This window comes from Bubalus kerabau, chromosome X (genome assembly GCF_029407905.1).
Source record: "Bubalus kerabau isolate K-KA32 ecotype Philippines breed swamp buffalo chromosome X, PCC_UOA_SB_1v2, whole genome shotgun sequence".
Lineage (NCBI taxonomy): Eukaryota > Metazoa > Chordata > Mammalia > Artiodactyla > Bovidae > Bubalus > Bubalus kerabau.
In genome coordinates this window covers 151,218,004-151,239,834 of record NC_073647.1, presented here as the reverse complement: position 1 = coordinate 151,239,834, position 21,831 = coordinate 151,218,004, and positions in this window count along the sequence as shown.

Here is a 21,831-nt window from a genome sequence, read left to right as displayed (position 1 = left end):
GATACTAGTTACCTTTAAAAGCTGACGTAAAGTGGGAATAAACAGACCGCAAAAGCACTGTCACATGATGCTGTGACTACGCGGCGAAATGAATATGCAAATAGACAAGTGAATAGATTGAAAAATGAAAACATCTGTGATACTGTAAAATAACAGGATTTTTTGATTAATTTTTTTTAATTTCCTTGCTCTTAAAATTTTTACTGCCTCTCGCCTCTATAAAGCAGTAGTGGGAAAAGGTATAAAGAAGCAGTGGGAAAAGGCGGTATTGGAACTCTTAATTCCTCACTTGAAATACGGAGTTAAGTGCAGGTCGATACTGGAGACCAGAGAGTGATTTTTAGTCCCTCTATAAATATATTTTGTAGGGCAGATTTAGTTTACTTTCCAAGAAAAGGATCTCACCTTTATTGTTTCCTGGGCCCACAATCATTAACCTCTGGCTCTTTCAGTTCAGTTCAGTTCAATCGCTCAGTCCTGTCCGACTCTTTGCGACCCCATGAATAGCAGCATGCCAGGCCTCCCTGTCCATCACCAACTCCTGGAGTTTACTCAAACTCATGTCCATCGAGTTGGTGATGCCATCCAGCCATCTCATCCTCTGTCCTCCCCTTCTCCTCCTGCCTCCAATCCCTCCCAGCATCAGAGTCTTTTCCAATGAGTCAACTCTTCGCATGAGGTGGCCAAAGTATTGGAGTTTCAGCTTCAGCATCAGTCCTTCCAAAGAATACCCAGGACTGATCTCCTTTAAAATGGACTGGTTGGATCTCCTTGTAGTCCAAGGGACTCTCAAGAGTCTTCTCCAACACCACAGTTCAAAAGCATCAATTCTTCGGCACTCAGCTTTCTTCACAGTCCAACTCTCACATCCATACATGACCACTGGAAAAACCATAGCCTTCACTAGACGGACATTTGTTGGCAAAGTAATGTCTCTGCTTTTTAATATGCTGTCTAGGTTGGTCATAACTTTTCTTCCAAGGAGCAAGTACCTTTTAATTTCATGGCTGCAGTCACCATCTGCAGTGATTTTGGAGCCCCCCAAAATAAAGTCTGACACTGTTTCCCCATCTATTTCCCATGAAGTGATGGGACCAGATGCCATGATCTTAGTCTTCTGAATGTTGAGCTTTAGGCCAACTTTTTCACTCTCCTCTTTCACTTTCATCAAGAGGCTCTTTAGTTCCTCTTCACTTTCTGGCTCTTTAGGAAGTCAATTTTGGGTAAGGAACCTAAGGTAATTATTCAGTACTAGAACAGTTCCATTTGAGAGTGTTTGTCACAAGCATAAAAGGCAATTTTAGAATCCTTGTGAAAGTGAGGCATGTGACTGAATTCTAGTTTAAGCTTAAATGAATTTTTCTTTCATAGAAAAAAAATCATATCAATGCAGGGTATTTCCCCTAGCAAATATAAGTAAAGGTTTATAAAATGCAAATCTACTGATAATACGGAGGATGAAGAGATTCATTGGCTTATTTTAAAACACATAATTAAAACTACACAACAAAACATGTAAGAACTTTAATCTTTCAAAAGAACACCAAAATAGACAGTGTTAGATCCAGTGGACTAAATTGCAACAAGGAAGCCACGGGTCACTAAGGAAATGCTATCTGAAAAATTCTAGATCTATGTCATAATCATAGACAAGGAGTGATGCAGTAAGGGTTTATCATGGTAATCGCTAATACCAACCAGCTATTAATAGGTGCACTTATGAAATTAGTGTATCTTGACTTAAAGAAAGCCTTGAGAAATCTAAGAATTTTCAAGAAAGGGTCCTAAGAAGGTCCTACAAGTGATTCTTAGGCTGTTTCAAAATGTAAGTGAGCCATATAAACATATCTGGTTGTAGCCATAGTCAGCACCTGAAGACAGAACATGGTGGTGGTGGTTTAGTCGCTCAGTCGTGTCCAACTCTTGGGACCCCATGGACTGTAGCCCGCCAGGTTCCTGTCCATGGGATTCCCTAAGCAAGAGTACTAGGGTGGCTTGCCATTTCCTTCTCCAGGGGATCTTCCTGACCCAGGAATCAAACCCAGGTCTCCTGCATTGCAGGCAGATTCTTTACCAACTAAGCTATGAGGGAAGCCCCAAAGAAAGAATATGGAAAGGTACTTTTTCTGAAATAACTCTTACTTGGACGCTAGCCAACTGACACTTAAGAATACTTGTATATTCTGGTCTCTTCCACCATTCACTTCTTTACCTAATTGATATGACAATTCGAGAGTAGGCTGAGTGGAAAGATTCTTCCCTGAAGGGCAAGTTTGGGGATTTTTCCTGTAGATGTGTATAGTTGGCAAGCTGACACAAGTTAGATAAATATGGTCTCTATTGCTCTTGCTTCATGAACTTGTTTATTAATGAAAAACATTGAAGAACTGACCTAGTTTGGCTCCCTTCATCTAATTAGGGTTTTTGCCTTTATATTCTGTAAACATCTAGTGCATCACTCAAGGCGGAAAAAGAGGTCAAGATTGCTGGGCATTAATCATGCCTTTCCTTAAGTAACACCTACTTATTACTATGAGTGCTTTAATACTCCATTTAAAGCTGGAGTCTGAATGAGATCACCTCTGGGATCTCTGATGAAAATCTACAAGTAAGTAAATATTATAATATTTATTATAATCAATAAATATTATATTTATTATAATCAATAAGAAATATTGACCATAATTAAATTGATTGTGGACTTCCCTGGAGGTCCAGTGGTTAAGACCCTGTGCTGCCACTGCAAGGGGTGTGTGGGCTGGATCCCTGGTCAGGGAATGAAGATCCCACATGCCTCAAGGCACAGCCAAAAAAAATTAAATTGATTATACTTTTAACATATAAGGAAAAACACAGAACTCAATGGTAGGCAATTTGACCATTAAAAGACAAATCTGAATAATCAGACCCTGGTGGCTCAGTGGTATAGAATCTGCCTGCCAATGCAGGAGATGCAGGAGACCTGGGTTCCATCCCTGGGTGGGGAGGATCCCCTGGAGAAAGAAATGACAACCCACTTCAGGATTCTTGCTTGGGAAATCCCATGGACAGAGGAGCCTGGCGGGCTACAGTCCATGGGGTCACAAAAGCGTTGGACATAACTGAGTGACTCAACAAGAAAAATAATCAGAAATGTGGCCCCTCAAGTACTGAGACTACAGCAGGTAGACAAGACACTGGAGGAATTCAGGGGTGTCCCCAGACACTCCCCCACATTTTTGCTTCTATCCTCCAGCTGTGTTTATATTATATCACATGACCTGACCTTGCTGAATAAAATAGATTCAGTCTGTTTCCTAAGAGAGCTCAGAAGAGTAGAGGAGACATTCAGTAAGTAAGTACATGAATGTACAGTTATAAATTGGATGAAGGGCCTTGAAGGAAATAAACGAGGTGCAGCTGGTGGGAATACAGGGTGATGGGACCAGAGAATGTGTGAGTGAGGAGGTGATTCAAACTGAGTCCCAAAGATGGTAGTGGGTAGGGCTGGTGCAAGTTGAGGGGATGGCAGTTCACTAAGAACCTAGCACATTGCTGCAGTCAATAAAATTATAAATAAAGATGCAAACTTACAAAATCTTCAGAATTGGTGGAAAAGCTGAAATTATATTTGTTTCTCTAGTCATAACTAGATCCAATGTGCTATCTTAAAAATAACAAGTAGGTGTTGAATAGGGCTGCTCTTTCTTTACCACACTAAACATAGCATAACCCAGGTAATTACAGAGGGCAGAATAAAATAGGCATTAACCTTCAGGAATGAGGTGGGGAATTTGATCCCTTTGCTGATTTCCTGATGAATGTGAGTCATAAACTGAACTTCACCTTTAAGGGCAGCAGAAGGAAAATCCCAGGCATACCATGGTATGTAAAAATATGTTTGTGTGTCTTTGTGTGGGTCTTTGTACATATGAGTGTTTATTTTAAAAAAGAAGAAGAAGAACGGAAAGGAAGTAGGAAAATCAAAACAGCTGAATTGTTACGGGAGTAGAATTTTGGGTAATTTTTACTGAAATTTTGAATCCCACATTATAATATGCTTTTGAGCAATAGGTAGAAATAGGTGAAAATAGGTTGCAAAGAGTCGTACATGGATGAGTGACTGAACAACAACAACAACAATAGGTGGAAATTTTTTACTGAAGCAATACTTTAGAAATCTTTGCCTTAGGCTCCACTAGTAAGAACCAGACAAAAATCCAGTTATCTTAGCAACTTATTCCTTCAGATAGAAGTCCTTCCAAATCCCAGACACATCTAAAACTTTGAGCTGCTCCTAGAACTCAGGACAGTAACACGAAAGTGTGGTCCTCCTACCTCCCCACTGCCGAACGTCTGAGCACCTGATGCACATCAGCAGCTTTCTTGACCTTTTTGGTACAAGAGCTGAGACCACTATTGTGCTCACATAAGCAATTTCTTTCCTCTCATGTCACTGTCATCCACATAGGCGTATCCTCTCATGTCATCCACATGAACCCAATCTGGTTCAGGCTGCTGGCCACAGCTATAGTTAGACTCAGCCTGAACTCAATCCCTGACTGGATTAAAGTGATAAATCCCTCAGCCTATCTGCCTATTGGAGGACAGAGGGAACTCTCAGTGGTGGAAGATATTAACTAGAGCATTTATTTTTCATTTATCCACAATGCCCAGCACACAACAAAAAAATACTAGCCATACCAAGAAGCAGCAAAGAGTGACTCATAATCAAGAAAAACAAAAACAACAGGGGCTTCCATAGTGGTCCAGTGGTTAAGAGTCTGCCCTGCAATGCAGGGGACACTGGTTCGATCCCTGGTCCAGGAAGATCACACATGCCATGGAGCAACTAAGCTCACACGCCACAACTACTGAAACCTGCGAGCCCTAGAGCCTGTGCTCTGTAACATGGGAAGCCACCTCAATGAGAAGCCCTTGCACCGCTGCTAGAGAATAGCCTCTGCTCACCACAACTGGAGAAAGCCCAAGTGCGGCAACAAAAACCCAGCACAGTGAAAAATAACTAACTAAAGTTAGAACAGCAACAACAATAGAATTGAATAAATCATGACAATTTAAATGTATCTCAGGAATATATGCTTAGGGAAGCCTGGCATGCTGCAGTCCATGGGGTCACAGAGTCGGACACGACTGAGCAACTGAACTGAACTGAACAGGATGCAAGGGTGGTTTAACATTAACAGTTTAAAAGAAGGATAAAACATACAATCAATTCAATAGATGAAGAAAATAGTACATTCAATTAATAGCCATTTGTGATAATCTCAGCAAACCAGGAATAAAAGGCAAGTTTCTTAACCTCATGAAGAATATCTTTGAAAACCTATACTAAATATCATTGATTCTTAATAGTTAAAATCTGTAAGTATGCGCTGTAAAGCAGGAAAAAGGTAAGTATGTCTCTTTAATATTGCACTGGAGGTCCTAGCCCACAGTAGTAAAAGAAAGAACAATTATGACGACTGCAAAGGGAGAAACAAAACAGTATTAAACACAGATGATATGCTGACAAAATCCAAAGGAGACTATAGAAAATTTACCAAATAGTTTAACAAGTTGTCTTACTGTAGACTGAAAGTTTGTATCCCCTCAAAATGCATATGTTGAAATCCTAGCTGCCAATGTGATACTCTGGCCAATCACATACTCTCTTTGAAGGTCGGAGTCTCCGGGTATCCAGTGACCACAGATAATGCCAGTGGTGATGATACCAGTGGCAGAATCTAGTACCTCACAAAGACAGCATCTTAATTAAGTCATTTATGATCTGGATTCCTGTTTTTCTTGTGCATGTGTGTGCAACCCTATGGACTATAACCCACCGGGCTCCTCTGTCCATGGGATTCTCCAGGCAAGAGTACTGGAGTGGCTTGCCATTTCTTCCTCCAGCGGATCTTCCTGACCTAGGGATCCAACCTGCGTCTCCTGTGTCTCCTGCATTGGCAGGAGGATTCTTTATCACTGCACCACCTGGGACGGCCCCAGTGTCCAAACTCCATGCTCCATCCTTGCCTCTAAGAGCTACCCAGTATCTCCCCAAGAAATTCCTTTTCTAAGTTGATATCTTTATTTGCAACTAGGAACTCTGAATGGTACAGAGTTAGAATGTATCTTATAGATTATCTAGTGCCAACTTACTGTGATTCATCATATAAATGCAGCTAAATGGAATTATACCTTTCTTGATATTTTTGGATCGGCCTCACTTAGGCTTATCCACGGCAATGGTAGAAAAAGATGACCCCTCCCCAAATCTCCGTGGCTTACAAAAATGAAGATGTATTCCTCACCTTCACGTCCATTATGGGTCAGCTGGGGCTCCGCCCCATGTCATCCTGCTGGATCCAAACTGATGAACCTGAGCTAGCAGAGCAGCCTCTGTCTGATACATTGCAGGTCTCAGTGGTTGAAAGAAAAAGGACCAAACTAATATCCCTGCTAGCTCTTAGAGCTCCCACCCAGAAGTGACATTCATCGTTTCCACCCATGTGTATCACCCACTGGGATGCACATTCCTTCTAAAGGGAGGGGCACTGCACATCACGTGGCAAATCTGATCTGACTGGTGTGGTGTTCTACAACTGGCTCACTGGGAGGATCACCAAATATTTGAACAGTAACACAGTCTAACAGAGCTCTTACCACTCAGGGCTTTGTTTTATTAATTTGATAAGTTTTACAGTGCATAACAGCAATGAAATAAATTTATTTTGAAGAAGTTCTTTTTCTGGAGGTTGGGTTTGAAACCTAAACAATAGTAACATTTGATCTAGTTTATTAAAGTTGGATGCGGGCTTCCAAAGTGAGAGGTGGAATATGAAGAATATAAACACATAGGAACTCATACTGAAATTCCACTCGAAGTAAAAATCTATTTTACAAAGTCTCATTAAGCAGAGTTAGCCTCAGGGCTTTGAGAGAGATAAATACAACTAAGATGTGCACAGGGAACTTGATGGACAATTCAGGGGGAAAAAACATGTCCACAAAAAATATAAGGCAATGATAAAATAGAGATAGGATAGAGGACAATTCATAGGATTAGCTAAGTGTGAAATCCTCCAGCCTAGAGATATGATAAAATTGTATGAGGAAGGCACTACTTTGCAACAAACCATACAACTCAAATGCATAATAATTTTACACCACAGGGTATGTGTGTTTTAGACAGAGACACGGAGAGGACGGAAGATTGATCTAATATGTTGCTAAGAATTCCTAACTTTAGTCCTTACAACGGTTATAGTGATGACATTTGATTAAACTCATCTTTGCCAACTAAATTAAGAAACTAGGGGGAAATATCCAAATTTCCTTTTTCTTAAAGAAAACAAAATTTATGACCTTTATCTTATAGATAAAAGGGGGTTTTTGCTTTCAAAATGTCAAATTTGGCATGTGGTTAACCAAAAATAATTGCTGACACAAAAGTTTGAAGAAGTGTAATTGTGACAGATGTAAATATTAAATTATTTACGTAAATTCAGTTAGAGCTGCACTTTAAATAAAGGTCAGTAGAGTTCTTTTGGTTAGTAAAAGATGGCTTACTTCTTGAGTTTTCAAAAAACCACTCATGTGAAAGAAGCCAGACATCAACAGACCACATATTGCATGATTCCATTTATAGGAAATGCCCAGGACAGGCAAGTCCATAGAGATGGAAGATAGATGAATAGTTGCCAGGGGCTGGGGGGATGGGGGAATGAAGAGGGACTGCTAATGGGTACAGGGTTTCTTTTTAGGGATGAAAATGTTCTGATATTGGGTAATGGTGATGCATATACAACTTTGTGAATACACTAAAAACCACTGAATTGGAACAAAAAACAAATGCACAAAAGCTTAAAAAAAACTCTTAAGTTGCAAATAGGGTATATAAAAGACCCACTTTTAGAAGTACTGATCTATAGTCAAGTACAGTCTGTAATGCGTAAATAGTTAGGTCAAAACAACAAGAAAATCACCAAGCAGCTCTTTTAATTCTATTCCTTATCAAATATTTGTAGGGTCTTCTGGCAAGTAACACAGTGAACAAGTAGAATTTTATTTTTGATTTCCTTTTCCTTACTTATTTCTGGTGACAATGCTATTGAACATGAAAATGGAAAATGCAAAAGAAAGGGAAAGTTATAAGACAACTGGACAACTGTCTGTACGCTAGTTTGAGCATGTGGCATAATACTTGAAGGTGTATCTGATGCTCACTCAAAGACACTACATGGGGAAGAAAAGCTCAAAAATATTATGGAAAAAAATATATATGTTCTCTCTTTTCCAGTTCTCCATTCTCTCCACTCTGAAACTGTTTTGCCTGTTGTAAATTACAATCACTCCTTCTAAACTTGCTTTTAATCTTTCATATAAATGTATGTATGTATCGATAGGTCACATTCCTGGCTCTTCTGGTTTTCTTAAGTACAGAACTTCCACAAATATTTATTGAAGCTTTTCTATGGGCCAGGAACTGTCCTAGGGGCTGTGAACCAAAAAGGCAAACATCCCTGACCCTATGGAATTCACAATTTAGTTGGGGGAGGGAGGCAGCAGACAATAAACTATATAAGCAAGGCACTGAATTTAAGTAGCAAATAAGCTCCATAAAAAAAAAACAAAAACCAAAAAACAAAAAAACAGGGTGCTAGGAAATGTAATAAACAGCCAGAAAAGCTTCACTGCCCAAGATGACATTTGAGGTATGGCTTGAGAAAGGTAAGTTAAGTTGTTAGGAACCTGGGACAAGAGCATCCCAAGCAGAAGCAACAGCCCATGCAAAGGTCCTGGGGGCAGGCATGTGCCTGGCACAGTCAAGGACTAGCAGGAGGCCAGCGTGACTGAGTGCAGGACATAGTGAGGAGGGAAGTGGCGGTGAGTTGGGAAAGGCAGGAGAAAGTTGAGGAAAAGTAGCAGAGGGGCCAGACAGGTAAAGCTTTAAAGAAAGACCACTGTAAGAATTTCGCTTTTCCCATAGAGACAGAAACTAACAGAGAGTTTTGAATAGAGGGGTGACATGATTTGATGTGCATATTTCCGAGAATCCCTCTGGCTGTTGTGTTGGAAATACACCCAAGGCACAAGAGTGGAAGTCAGGCAACCACTTAGCAAGGTGTTGTGGTCACCCAGGTGGGGGATGATGCTGGCTGAGATACAGGATGGTGGCAGAGACCATGATGCAGTCAGATTCTGGATACTTTTACCAGCTTTACTGAAGTACAATTTACATATAATAAAAGTCACTATTTTAAGCACACAGTTGAATGAATGTTAGACTTTGTATAGCCATCACAATCCAATTGCAGAGCGGCTCCATCACCCTGGTTGGATCCCTTGTGCACAAAGGCAGTCACTTCCCAGTCCTACCCCCAACCCCAGGCTCATCTACTTTCTGTCTCTGGGTTTGCCTATTCTGGACATTTCCTGTAAAGGGACTCATAGGAAGTGTGGTCTTTGGTGACTGGCTTCTTTCACTTAGCTAATGTTTCCACAGTGGTGGTGGTGGTTTAGTCGCTAAGTAGTGTTTGACTCTTGCGACCCCATGCACTGTAGCCCTCCAGGCTCCTCTGTCCATAGGATTTCCCAGGCAAGAATACTGGAGTGGGTAGCCATTTCCTTCTCCAGGGGATTTTCCCAGCCCAGGGATCGAACCCAGGTCTCCTGCATTGCAGGCAGATTCTTTACTGACTGAGCTACCAGGGAAGCATTGCTAAAGCACATATCACTACTTCAGCCCTGTATGTTACTGAACCAATTGATGGACATTTGGATTGCTTCCACTTTTTTTATTATTATGAATTATACTGCTATGAACATGCACATACAAGTCTTTGTGTGTATGTCTGTTTTCATTTCTCTTCGATATGTACCAAGGGGAGGAAGTGCTGGGTTTTTTATGTAACTTCTTCTTTTTTTCAATATTTATTTTTATTTATTTGGCTGTACCGGGTCTTTGCTGTGGCATGGAAACTCTTAGTTGAGGCATGTGGATCTAGTTCCCTGACCAGGGATATAATTCGAGCCCCCTGCATTGGGAATGCAGAATCTTAGCCACTGAACCATAAGGGAAGTAGCTGCATAACTTGTTAACAAACGGCCGAACTATTTTCCAAAGTGACTGCACCATTTTACATTCCTACCAGCACTGTACGAGAGTTCCAATTTCTCCACGTCCTCTCCAACACTTGTTATTTTCCAAGTTTATGATTATAGCCACCCTAGTGGGTATGAAGTGGTATCTTGTGCGTGTTTTGATTTGCATTTCCCTAAAGACTAAGGATTTGGGGCATCTTTTCATATGCTCATTGGCAATCCCTGCATCTAATTTCATCTTCTTTGGTGAAGTGTCTGTTCAAATCTTTTGCCCATTTTTAAGTTGGGCTTCTGGATATGTATTTGGAATAGAGCCAATAGGATTTGTTGATTGCCTGCAAGTTTGATGTGAGAGAAATAGAGGTATTAATCATGTCTTCAAGGTTTTTTAGCTCAAGTTATGCGAAGGTGGGTGGAGAAGGAAATGGCAACCCACTCCAGTATTCTTGCCTAGAGAATTCCGTGGACAGAGGAGCCTGGTGGGCTGCTGTGCTTGGGACTGCACAGAGTCGGACATGACTGAAGTGACTTAGCATGCATGCATGCATTGGAGAAGGAAATGGCAACCCACTCCAGTATTCTTGCCTGGAGAATCCCAGGGACAGAAGAGCCTGGTGGGCTGCCGTCTATGGGGTCACACAGAGTCAGACATGACTGAAGCAACTTAGCAGCAGCAGCAGCAGCATGCAAGTGCGGAGTTGCCATTAAGTGGACAACGTGAGAGAGCCTTGATTTTAAGCATGTTAAGGGTGAGATGCTTATTAGACATCCAAGTAGACTTTTCAAGTAGGCTGTTAGACTTCTGGGTCTGGAATGCAGAGGAGAGATGCAAGCCTGAAGATAAGGAAGGGAAGTTATCAGCAGAAATGGTACAGAAAGCCATGGAACTAGATAAATCAACAAAGGAATATGTGCAGATATCCAAGGTGTCCAAAGACTGAATTCTAAACCCTCCAAAATTAAGAAGTTGGGAAAATAACAAGGAAGCAGCAAATAATATTGAAACAGGGTGGCCAGTAAGAGGGAAAGCCAAAGAAAGCACAGCCTACTGCAAGCCATCTGGGAAAAGGTGTCCTCAAGATGGAAGCTAGTGTGTCAACTGCTGCTGTTAGGGTTCCGGGCTGAGACTTATCCCTTCAGTTTAGCAACATGGAGGGTGCAGGGGGCTGGTAACCAAGACAGGTGGGGAGAGCACAGTGCTGGTTAGGAACTCAGGCATTTCATCCAAAAGTATATGTAGGAAGGCAGAGTTCATAGGCCCAGTTCCTGTGGACGAGTCAGCATCATGCAAGTGGTAACATACATAGGAACCGCTCAGAGTTTTGTAGAAAGACAGATTTGGATTCATTAGGCCCAGGATGGGGCCCCCATTTCTGAACTGGATCCCAGGTGATGCTGGAGCTGCCTACCCCCAGGCCACGCTGTGAGAAGCAGGAGTGTGGGGCGAACTTTATCTGCAGCTTTTTTCCATGTGCAGATCTAACCACAGACATCAATGTCAGCCCGCTCTGGGTTGATTCTGTATGATTTTCTGTGTTCCAGGGGCTTGATGTCATCGATGGTGTAGCTCAAATGTGTGGCTTGAGAAATGGGGAAGAAACGGAAGGGACAGTGATCGTGGAGGGAAGCTTTAGCCCTGTTTGTTGTGTGGCTGAAAGAGGGAGGGGCCTTCTACACAGAATGCAGAGGCCAGAGCCCAGCACATGGCCTCGAGACAGGCCAGGGTTGCCTGCTGGAAAGCTCCTCTTTGTCAGTGAGCTGGTGGGGTGCCTCCCAGAAGGCCCCTTTGAGGAAGACTGCCAGTATTTCTCCATGATATGTGTGAGTAATTGGGATCCTAAAGGTTCAGAATGACTCACTGAGATAAATATCCGATAGAGCTTCTGTCTTTGCTTTCCTTCCTCACTCCACCCTCATTTGACTTTTTTAAATAATACCTTTATTGAGGTATAATTCACAGACCATAGAATTCACCCATTTAAAGGGTATAATTCAGGGGACTTTCCTAGTGGTCCAGTGGTTAAGACTCTGCGCTTCCAACTCAAGGGGTGGGGGTTCGATCACTGGTCAGGGAACTAAGATCCTACATGCCACACAGCATGACCAAAAAACAAATATAAATGAAATAAATGGTACAATCCAATGGTGTTCAGCATATTGGTGTGCAGAGTTGTGCAACCATCACCACATTCAATTTTTGAACATTTTCATCACCCCTGAAAGAAACCCCCAAGTCCTTGAGTCACTGGTTCATGTAAAAATGATATCAAAATCCACTATGATGTTTGGGAACTTTTTGCTCAGTCATTTGTGAGATTTCACAAAGCTGGGCACAGGGGAGGTTAAAAGTCCATCTGCTGCATGAAAACACTCTGCAGAGATGGAAGTCCTCAGTCTAAGAAGACACTAAAGACCAGATCACATGGCCTGGTAGACTCAGAGATGCCAACACATGATCCACTAGGAGCTCTTTCCTGTTGGACATGGGTGAATGTCACTTGGGCTGACTCACACCATCCCAAGAACCCTTGGAAATGTCTGAAGTTTTTGTTTCCACCCACAAAGGTGAAAGTAGCCAATTATGATCCTATTTTGATTATTTAAAAGCAACCACTGGGAGTTCTCTCTGTTTATATACTGAATATATTCCAAAAAAATATGAAGTTTTGAAACAGGCCCTGTTTTTATTTGCTTATTAATTAGAGCTGTAACTTTTCTATGGCTGTTTTATATTTTTTTTAAATGCACGTCATCATATGAAAAAGATTAATGACTACTTAGAACCTACTCCTATTTGTACCTTGTTTGCATTTTAAAAGAAAGCAAGACTATGTAAGACAAATGTATTTTAATTCTATTTATTTTCAATGTCTAGCATGCACATCTGTAGTAATTTAACAAAGGATGAAAAACAGCTTGCCTCTCTTGTCATAACTGATTATCTGCATCATATATTAATAGTTTCCCTAGGTCATAAAGAAAGAGAATGAAAATGTAAAGGCCACTATATTTTATAGGAAATGGTATTTGCAACTGCATTTATACAGTCTTCAAACTCATAAAAGACATATACATGTCCCTTTAAAGTGTTAGTCGCTTAGTCATGTCCAACTCTTTGCAACTGCATGGACTGTAGCCCACCAGGCTCCTCTGTCCCTGGGATTCTCCAGGCAAGAATACTGGAATGAGTTGTCATTCCCTTCTCCAGGGGATCTTCCCAACCTAGGGATCAAACCCAGAGCTCCCGCATTGCTGGCAGATTCTCTATTGTCTGAGCCACCTAAAACTACATGTTTTTGTATGTTATTACTAAAATGTAAGTATTTTATACATAACTAGTGAGAACCTACGATTTAGCACAGGGAACTCTACTCACTGCTCTGTGGTGACCTAAATGGGAAGGAAATTCAAAAAAGAGGGGAGGCATATATATATCTATTTGTTGCTCAGTTGCTCAGTTGTGTCCAACTCTTTGTGACTCTGTGGACTGCAGCATTCAAGGCTTCCCTGTCCTTCACCATCACCCGGAGCTTGCTCAAACTCATGTCCATTGAGTCAGTGATGTCAAATATGTACACGTATAACTTATTGACTCTGCTGTACAGCAGAAACTAACACAACATTATAAAGCAATGATACTTCAATAAAAATTCATTTTGAAAAGTTTAAGTATTTTAAAAATCACTTCCTTTTCAGAAAATCAGATTAAGGCACCTGGGTGTCACAAGAAGGTTCAAGAAGGTTCCCCTGTGTCAGGAGCACCAGCAACCACTGCCAAGCACTCCTGGGTGATCACTCCACAGAGGGACTCTCAGGACTGTGCTATGGTGATGGCTGCAAACTCCACACTCCTGTCATTGGGAAAACAAACCACAATTGAAAACCAGCTGTACCCTGCATGCCTGGATGTTTCTGGAAGCAAACTGATATGCAAAAATAAAATAAAAAAAAAAAAACCACCTGTTTTTTATGAATAGCCCTGGCTTTGTCTTTGTGTACCCTGGGCAAGTAATTTAATGTCTCTCAGCCTCAGTTTTCTCATCACTTAAGGTGCTGGCTGGCTAGTTGTGAGGCTTAAATGAGATGCTGTATATCAAGTGTCAGGATCTAGCAGGTCCAGTGATAGAACATCATCCTTGCTTCCTCTGCCTGGCTTACTTGCTCTCAAGATTTGCCCTAGGGGTCACAGCCTCTTAAAGCCTTCCCTGACTCACTGGGCCCCTTGCACCTGTGCCTCTCTTACAGTTCTTGAAATAGAAAATGACTGTGGCTACATCACCTGCACGTTGTGGGTCCTGAGGCTTAGGATGGTGTCTAGCTCATCTCTTCACCCCCAACACCTGGCAGAGTATAAAACAATGTGCAATCATCAGTTTATAGCATTTCTAGTAAAGCTTAGTAACATCTCTGGAAACCTAATTTTAAATAATAATGTAAATGAGACTATATGAAGTTATCATACTGTAAATGGGACTATATGACGTTTTCATCAGTGGGACAATAGGAAGTTATCAATAATGGAAATGGGACTATATGAAGTTGTCAGATTGTGGGTTCTTCTGAAAGCAAGAAGGCACCTTTTACAATCAAGGTATTTACAGTAAATACCTCTGAGGGATGAAAAAATATTTTAGGAAAATATTTACCATTTACTGGGAAGTTATAAATAACAAAGCAAATCTGACCTAAAAGATGAAGGCCCAGTTCTTTTAAAGGCGATGGAGCCCTGCTAGCTGCAGGCTTCCTGACTGGTGTTTAGAAATGGTAATCAGGAATGAAAGGAAACTCTCATCACAGGAAGTGCTCAGAGAAGAGACAGAGCTGCAATTGTATCCAATTTTTAATCTCAAAAAAAAGCAGCATGGACAAAAGGAGAGCGATGTGTGAAAACCCATGAAGACACCCTGCCACAGTCAAGTTAACACTGATGTATATGTCCTGTGTGGGTATTCCCCGTAACTAGGGCAAGCAGGAGCCAAGCTATACTTGTGCTGAATTTCTGTGCTGTTTGTTATGTTTTTAACTATAGATCATGGGTTGGGAATTCAGGGTTGTGGTATTTTATGAAACATCCATTTCCAAAACTGCCAATGTAGGAAAGGAAAAAATCGTTTTCTCTCCTAACCATCTAGTTCTTGGCTGGGGCTCTGAAACAAAACACAGATTAATAAAAACAAAGTACACACGGTTACTTTGTACATGTAACGTGTAATTTGATACATTCGATACATGTAAACGAATGACACTAGAACACTCCCTAACACCATACACAAAAGTAAACTCAAAATGGATTAAAGGCCTAAATGTAAGGCTGGATACTATAAAACTTATTAGAGGAAAACATCGGCAGAACACACTTTGCCATAAATAGCAGGAAGATTGTTTTTGATCCATCTTCTAGAGTAACGAAAATAAAAACAAAAAATAAACACATGGGATGTAATTAAACTCAAAAGCTTTTGCACAGTAAAGGAAACCATAAATAAAACGAAAAGAGAACTCTAAGAATGGGGGAAAATATTTGCAAGTGAAGCAACCAACAAGGGCTTAATCTCCAAAATATACAAACAGTTCATGCAGCTCAATATCAAAAATAAGGAAAACAACTCAATCAAAAAATGGGTGGAAGATCCACATAGACATTTCTCCAAAGAAGACATACAGATGGCCAAGAGGCACATGAAGATGCTCAATATCACTAATTATTACAAAAATGCAAATCAGAACTACAATGAGGTATCAATGCTGCTGCTGCTGCAGCTAAGTCACTTCAGTCGTGTCCAACTCTGTGCAACCCCATAGACGGCAGCCCACCAGGCTCCGCCATCCCTGGGATTCTCCAGGCAAGAACACTGGAGTGGGTTGCCATTTCCTTCTCCAATGCGTGAAAGTAAAAAGTGAAAGTGAAGTCGCTCAGTCGTGTCCGACTCGTAGCGACCCCGTGGACTGCAGCCTACCAGGCTCCTCCATCCATGAGATTTTCCAGGCAAGAGTACTGGAGTGGGGTGCCATTGCCTTCTCCGGACGTATCAATGGTCGTCATTAAAAAAATGTACAAACAATAAATGCTGGAGAGAATGTGGAGAAAAGGGAACCCTCCTACACTGTTACTGGGAATATAAACTGGTACAGACCACCACTATGGAAAACAGTGTGGAGGTTCCTTAAAAAACTAAAAACCAGAGCTAGCATATGATCCAGCAATCCTGGGCATATATCCAGAGAAAACCGTAATTTGAAAAGATACATGAACCACTATACTCATAGCACTATTTACAATAGCTGAGACATGGAAACAACCTAAATAGCCATCAGCAGAGGAAAGGATAAAGAAGATGTGCTACACATATACAAAGGAGTATTAGTCATAAAAAGAATGCAATAATGCCATTTGCAGCAACATGGATGGACCTGGAGATTGTCAGACTAAGTGAAGTTAGTCAGACAGGGAAAGACAAATATATGATATTGCTTTTATGTGGAATATTTTTTTTAAAAGGTTCAAATTTATCTACAAAACAGAAACTGAGTTACAGATGGAGAAAACAAACTTATGGTTACCAGGTGGTTAGGGGATGTGGGGGAGGATAAATTGGGACGTTGGAATGGACATACACACACCACAGTATATGAAATAGATAACCAACAAGCACCTACTGTGTACCACAGCGAACTCTACTCAATTGTCTGTAACAACCTATATGGAAAAGAATATAAAAAAAGAGTAGATATATGTGTATGTATAATCGATCCACTTTGCTGTACACCTGGAACTAACACAACATTGTAAATTGACTATACTCCAATAAAAATTAAAGGAAAAAAAAGAAGAAAGCACACACATTTCTGTAATATAAATTTTATCCAATCTGGGAGGCTTCATAAGGAAATGAAGACTCAAAGAAACGGTTACCCCTGAGTGTTTCTATACTAGGTCTGAAGAAGGGTGGAAAGTCGTGGGAAGTTTCAACTGGGGGTAACCCAGCAAGGACAGTTCCTTCAGATTCCCTCCAGCATCACTCCATCTGCAGAGAAAGGAATGCTCCTCTCCTCAGGTATGGGGGTGAGGGGCACCTCTAACCTGAGGGTCTTATGACCTGCCTCGGGGGAAGGGCAGAGACCTTCCTGCATCTGCCATTTCTCAGATTCCTTCAGCTTAAAATATTCACTATGCCAAATTGCCAGATGGGGTAGCATGTCCTCAATCCCATCATCGAGGACTCCATCAACTGTAAGGATGCAAGGAGTGCAGTCTTTGTGCACTCTTGCTAGAGACCAGTTAAATGACACTGGGGCCCCTGCCTCTGTCCTTGCTTCCCTCCTCATCTGCCTTCACACAGCAGCCAGAGAGATGCTTCCTGAGGTCATTCAAATTGCATCACTACCCACCCTCAGCTACCATGGCTTCCTATCAAGCTTGGCAAAAATTCCAAAGTCCTCATCATGACTCCCCAGGGCCCTCATGAGCCTGGCGTCTCCTGGATCCTTCATCCCCTTCCTCCTACTGTGCCTCAGCTCTGACGGACTCTGCCTGTACCCTGTCTGTGTCAGACACCCTCCCATCCTGGGGCCTTTGGACTTGCTGTCCTTGTAAAAATGATTTTAACAGAAATGAGAGCTCCTTTACCCCATGAGCACTTTAAAAGAAAACCCCTTTCTTTTCAGGAGATAAGCATAGGATGTATAAGAACCCTTATCTATACTTGGAAAATGTAATGCTCTCTCATTGACTAAAAGAAAACAAAAACCAGTTACTATTTTCCTATCTATAATTGCAACACTCACTGACAAAGTTGATACAAAATGAAAAAGACATGCATACATAACACATGTCAGTTGCTCCCTTGTGTCCGACTCTTTGTGACCCCATGGACTGTAGCCTGCTAGGCTCCTCTATCCCTCTATCCATGGAATTCTCCAGGCAAGAATACTGAAGTGGGTTGCCATTTCCTTCTCCAGGGGATCTTCCTGACCCAGGGATCAAACCTGGGTCTCCCACATTGCAGGCAGATTCTTTACCATCTGAGTCAACAGGGAAGGCCATAAACTTAGAAAATGTAATGCTCTCTCACTGACTAAAAGAAAAAAAAAACATTACTATTTTTCTATCTATAGTTGCAACTCACTGACAAAGTTGATACAAAATGAGGAACACAACTCAGATTTTAGACCTTGGAGAATAAAGGAATTTCCATTTCAAGTGCTTCCATTCATGTGCACATTCAGTTTGAAAAATTCTGGTACAAATAAAAAACACCAAAATAAAAACCAAACAAAATCCTACCCCCTAAAACACACCCACAAAGCCCCCAAACAAAAGATAAACCCTGACGTGAACTGATCACACGTGGGTTTCATGTGCTGTGCTCTTTTCTAACCACTGAATAGTTTTGAAGACCACTCCAAGCAAGTCACACGAAACCACACTTGGTGAACCTTGAAGTTCTAGTTGGCTGTGCAGAGTTCTTCTTTAAAAGACTTTACATCACAATAGGCAGTGCTCGGAAGCCTCCGGGAGAAAGATATCAAGACAGAATTCCTCCCAGAGGGCCTCAAGCTGCTTTCTTTAAAACCGTTTGAAAACACAAATATATTTGCTTTGTATGTTCTGCACATTTGGGGGAATACTGTCATGAGGCAGGTAAACTGTATAGTCCATGAAGACTTCAGAGCTCTGCCAAAGGGTCTTAGGAGAGTAAAGAAAGAAGATCTGGTGAAAATGTGTAGGTTTGGAGGTAACTTACACACTATAGTGAAAACGATAAAAAGTAAAATTCTATGAACTTCTAAAAAAAAATCAGCTGTAATCATACAGAAGGACTGTTGTATTTCAACATTATACAGGTTGGTTCGACACTGCTTACAAAAACCTCACAGAAGTGATTCCCTTTACCTTGAGGAGACAAACATTGGGAGATTCAAAGACCGAGGTAACGGACTTCCTCTGAGAGGTTAATGCCAGTTTTTACAAAAGCAGGGTTCAGAATTGGGAACACGTGTACACCCGTGGCGGATTCATGTTGATGTATGGCAAAACCAATACAATATTGTAAAGTAATTAGCCTCTAATTAAAAGAGAAAAAAAAGAAAAAAAAATACAAGGGCAAAGATCATTGGAACTGAAAGCACACGAAAAAGAGGAAACACGGCTGAGCTCTCTGCCCTCCCCCAACTGCCTGAAAGCAGACCCAAAATCCCCCTTGTGAATTCCCTACCAGGGGAGAAGCACCCGATCACTGGAGGTAGCATGGCACAGAGAGTAGTCTACACAAACCATACTAGACGACCCATATCGTCCATCAGTTCCCCAGCTAAAGGGCCTTCCCACAGCCTGCTGCCCCTAAAAGCCTTCAGCCATTTTCCTTGGTATTAGTTGGAATTTCACTGAAATTTGTTGTCTCTGCTCTCATGGCTCAGACGGTAAAGCGTCTGCCTACAATGCGGGAGACCAGGGTTCGATCCTTGAGCCAGGAAGATCCCCAGGAGAAGGAAATGGCAACTCACTCCAGTACTCTTGCCTGGAAAATCCCATGGACAACGGAGGAGCCTGGCAGGCTATAGTCCAAGGGGTCCCAAAGAGTGGGACATGACTGAGCGACTTCACTTTCTTTGTCCTTCTCTACAAATGGACTGTTCTTTCTTAAAATGTTGTCTAAGTCCAAGTTCTAACCATCCCTTTGAGTTACTCATCACTGAGTTTCTCCTACAGGTATAGGTGCTGCACATGTAAATAAACTTGACTTCTCTCTGGTTTCCTCTGTCTTTCCGCAGTTCTTATTTGCAGGGTCCCAGCTACAGAGTCTAGGGTTTTTTTTTTTTTTTTTACTCCCCTACAGATCTAAACACATGCCCTTGAGAACATGAAGACTCCCTAACATCAATAACCAAATGTCCTAAAGAGTTTATGTACTCTGGAGAAATTGTGTGGAGGAAAAACAATGTGTGACTCCTATGACTGAGCAAGAGGGCTAGAAACACAATTCTAACTGGAATTAATAGGGGAACTTTCAGGGCTCCAGGGAGACCTGTAAAGTGGAAAGAGAAAAGAGAATGGAAAACAACAAAGCTCCCATCCACCGATGTGGGAGCTTGAAGACACTATTCTTTTAGTCCCACATCTCCAGGGCTGTATTTCTCAGGAGTCAGTATGGAAGCCGTCTCAGACAGGGAACTGGAAGGAAGAAAATCTAGCCGCAGTTCAAGTGTGAGTATTTACGGTTGTGTTGCCGAGGTGAGCCACAGGACCTCTGTGGACGTTTCCTCAACTGTGAAGTCTACAAAATAACACTTTTCTTAAAGGTGACAAGAGGATCAAGTGCAAGCCTTTGAAACTCTGATTACAACTTCAAGTAACTTGAGGAAAGAAAACAGAAATGTTGATGCTGGGCTGCATCCCCATAGTAAAAAGTCAAAGTGTTAGTAGCTCAGTCATGTCCGACTCTTTGTGACCCCACAGACTGTAGCCCGCCAGGCTCCTCTGTCCATGGGATTCTCCAGGCGAGGATATTGGGGTGGGTTGCCATTTCCTCCTCCAGGCATTCCACAGATCCAGATGTAATTGTCCTGGGGTGGTGGGTGGTCAAACTATCCCCCAACAAAGCACAAAGAATTCTCAAACTACCGCATAATTGCACTCATCTCACACGCTAGCAAAAGGAAAGGAAAATGAGGTTGCTCAGTCATGTCTGACTCTTTGCGACCCCACGGACTGTAGCCTACCAGGCTCCTCTGTCCATGGGATTTTCCAGGCAATAGTACTGGAGTGCATTGCCATTTCCTTCTCCAGGGGATCTTCCCAACCCAGGGATCAAACCCAGGTCTCCTGCATTGTAGACAGACGCTTTACTGTGTGAGCCACAAGGGAAGTCCACGCTAGCAAAGTAATGCTCAAAATTCTCCAAGCCACGCTTTAACAATACGTGAACTGTGAACTTCCAGATGTTCAAGCTGGTTTTAGAAAAGGCAGCAGAAACAGAGATCAAATTGCTAACATCCGCTGGATCATCGAAAAAGCAAGAGAGTTCCAGGAAAACATCTATTTCTGCTTTATTGACTATGCCAAAACCTTTGCTGCTGCTGCTGCATTGCTCCAGCCATGTCCGACTCTGTGTGACCCCATAGAAGGCAGCCCACTAGGCTCCTCTGTCCCTGGGATTCTCCAGGCAAGAATACTGGAGTGGGTTGCCATTTCCTTCTCCAATGCATGAAAGTGAAAAGTGAATGTGAAGTCGCTCAGTCATGCCCGACTCTTAGAGACCCCATGGAATGCAGCCTACCAGGCTCCTCCGTCCATGGCATTTTCCAGGCAAGAGTACTGGAGTGGGTTCCCATTGCCTTCTCCGAAAACCTTTGACTGTGTAGATTACAATAAACTCTGGAAATTTTTGAAAGAGATGGGAATACCAGACCACCTGACCTGCCTCTTGAGAAATCTGTATGCAGGTCAGGAGGCAACAGTTAGAACTGGACAACAGACTGGTTCCAAATGGGAAAGGAACAACAGACTGGTTCCAAATTGGGAAAGGAGTACATCAAGGCTGTGTATTGTCACCCTGCTTATTTAACTTATATGGAGAGTACATCATGAGAAATGTTGGGCTGGATGAAGCACAAGCTGGAATCAAGATTGCCAGGAGAAATATCAATAACCTCAGATACGCAGATGACACCACCCTTATGGTAGAAAGCGAAGAAGAACTAAAGAGCCTCTTGATGAAAGTGAAAGAGGAGAATGAAAAAGTTGGC